The sequence below is a fragment of the Salvelinus fontinalis genome, chromosome 34 (assembly GCF_029448725.1).
Source record: "Salvelinus fontinalis isolate EN_2023a chromosome 34, ASM2944872v1, whole genome shotgun sequence".
NCBI lineage: Eukaryota > Metazoa > Chordata > Actinopteri > Salmoniformes > Salmonidae > Salvelinus > Salvelinus fontinalis.
The window spans coordinates 37,688,186-37,691,059 of record NC_074698.1 but is presented as its reverse complement, the minus strand read 5'-3'; the positions used below and the strand labels follow the sequence as shown (position 1 = coordinate 37,691,059).

At 44.4% G+C, this 2,874-nt stretch overlaps 1 long non-coding RNA gene across 1 annotated transcript; it reads left to right on the top strand.

Moving 5' to 3' along the window:
* Nucleotides 1-1,056: 1,056 nt before the first annotated feature.
* Nucleotides 1,057-2,352, top strand: LOC129833822 (uncharacterized). Its single transcript, XR_008756117.1, has 3 exons — nucleotides 1,057-1,420; nucleotides 1,541-1,779; nucleotides 2,112-2,352. It is a non-coding gene; the product is annotated as an uncharacterized LOC129833822 (long non-coding RNA).
* Nucleotides 2,353-2,874: the final 522 nt, after the last annotated feature.

Sequence of the window (2,874 nt, the reverse complement as noted above, 5' to 3'; positions counted from 1 at the left end):
GTTTAGATACCAGCATCATGAAACTTCTAGTGTTTTAGATTTTATATACGTATTATCAGAACTATTACATTTGTGGTTTCTATCTAGAACAAGGGACTTTGATTTAACTTGAGATGAATTAAATTATTATTATTATTACTTTTATTTTATTAAACCTTTATTTAACCAGGAAGGGCTCATTGAGATTTAAAATCTCTTTTTCAAGAGCGTCCAGGCCAAGATAGGCAGCACCAAGTCATTACAAAAATTACAGACAAAAGACATGACAAACTACAAGTAATCTAGTAAAAACCATAGAATTCACAAGAGTATAAGAAAATAAAAAACAGCAAATTAAAAACATTGACAGGTCAGGGAGATAGGGTTACTTTGGTAAACTTCAAGTAATGAAGTGCCGAGTTGAGGGAGACCCGTGATCTTTACACCAGCAAAAACAAAATAGTTTGCTCCACACAACAAGGAAGTTACTCAACCATAAATAAATAGGTTATTAGTAGGTTAAAATGTACTAGTCACAGACAAACGACATTACATGCTGCCATCTTGGATAATTTGTGACGAATTATAACTTTACATTTCGACCTGGACACATGGTGTTCTCGCGCTATTAGACTTTCACGTGCACCAATGACAGTGGGCATTCATGCTGGGATTGTAGGCCAATTTGGAACTCTAGAATGACTTACATTACCAATCATGCTATATTAATTATCCAATCTGCTGGCATGGAATTTTGTGATACTATATCATATTGCATCTCATAAAGCAAAGAGTTCCAGAGAAGAAGTGCTGATATGAATAAGATTATATGGACAGAACTGCTACTCTTAGACTCTTTGATTGCAAAATTCTGGTAACTTTACCAAATTCCCCAGCTTTTACAGGAATCACAATATGGGCAATGGAAAATGATGGGGACCCCTGTAAATAACTACCAATGGAGCAAGGTTCGACTTTAGTACATTTCAATAGACATGGGGTGCTGAATGTTACATTGCTGAATCATAGAGCTCTAATCTGGCTCACTTTCCTCTATTATAGATCACAGGAGCAGGGACACATCCCATCAGAGCTCGCAGGGACACATCCCACCAGAGCTCGCAGGGACACATCCCACCAGAGCTCGCAGGGACACATCCCACCAGAGCTCACAGGGACACATCCCACCAGAGCTCACAGGGACACATCCCACCAGAGCTCGCAGGAACACATCCCACCAGACCTCACAGGGACACATCCCACCAGAGCTCACAGGGACACATCCCACCAGAGCTCCGAGGGACACATCCCACCAGACCTCACAGGGACACATCCCACCAGAGCTCACAGGAACACATCCCACCAGAGCTCGCAGGGACACATCCCGTCAGAGCTCGCAGGAGCAGGGACACATCCCGTCAGTCATTAAGCATCTCACAAGGTAAGGTTTGTCCTCATGAAATTGGAGTTGGGTGAGAAAGAATCCTAAAGATGGTCCAATGGGCATGGTGTGAAGCCTCTCTCTTTGTGCCAGTCTGCTAAATCTCCTGATGTCCTCTAGGGTGAGATTCCGGTCCTGCTGAACAACTTGCAGCAGGAGATGAAGTACATGCAGGGGCAGCTCAATACCAGGATATCATCCCTGCGCAGAGGGTGGGCATCCCTACAACCCTCCCAACAGTCAGTGTCCCTGTGACCAATGCAATGTTCCAACACCATCTCCTATCACCCCCATGGTGGGACCAACGTGGAATGGTGGAGTGAATACCACATGTGGAGATTTCTACTGCAAGAGAAAGGGTAATTTAAGCTTTATTTTATGAGTAATGAAATTTCTACTCCCGAGTGGTGCAGCAGTCTAAGGCACTGCATCTCAGTGCTAGAGGCGTCACTACAGACACCCTGGTTCGAATCCAGGCTGTATCACAACCGGCCGTGATTGGGAGTCCCATATGGCGGCGCACAATTGGCCCAGTGTCGTCCGGGTTTGGCCGGTGTAGGCCGTCATTGTAAATAAGAATTTGTTCTTAATTAACTGATGTGCCTAGTTAAATAAAGGTTAAATAAAACATTTAATTAGTGGTTGTTCTGTATGGTGACATGAGTGGACTGACTTCTCCCACTTGTCACAGATATCCAGAGTAGATGTGGTGGATTGTTCCATAATGACCATCACCGAGGCCAACCCTCAGAGCCAGACTGGCAGCCGGCTGGGGGCTGAGCCTGAGACCCCTGCTGTAGCGCTTCAGAACAGTGGAGGATGGCTCAGCTGGATCTTCAGGAGAGGAAAGGAGATTCATCTATCTGATGAGAAAGACAACTCTGTATGGAACCTGTTTAAATATTCTATGTAGACACAAAACTGACCCCCAGGCTGAGGTATTCACTTTAAATCATGTCAGTTAAAAATAGCGGCTGATCATTGTATTTTAACTGTGAGAATGGTACTAATCATTTGGAGAATTTGTTGATGTGGTTTACAGAACAAGCCTGTACCGCCTCCTCCCCCGATGGGAATGTATCTGGGGAACTCTGGTCTTCCCAAAGGGGGGAATCCTTACTTCAGGAAAGCAGGTGAATATGGTTTAATTGAAATAGTGTGCAGCCAATCATCGCTTTCTCTGGTGATCTCCTGACTCTTTCCTCTAGTCTAACAGCAGGTCTATGGGAAAAATATCCCAGGATGCTCTACTCTGATGGGACCACCTCAACACCACCAAGCCAGCTCCCTTGACAGTTCCCCGCCCAACACTCCACCCTCATGGCACAGATGACAGAAACTTGCCCCTGGAACTCTACCCTACTTTGGTATGAATCCTTCCAAAGTTAATTGATTTCATAAACGGAGCTTTTTACAGCTGCATAGCAAGTGGTTGAAGTAGCAGCACTGTTTTT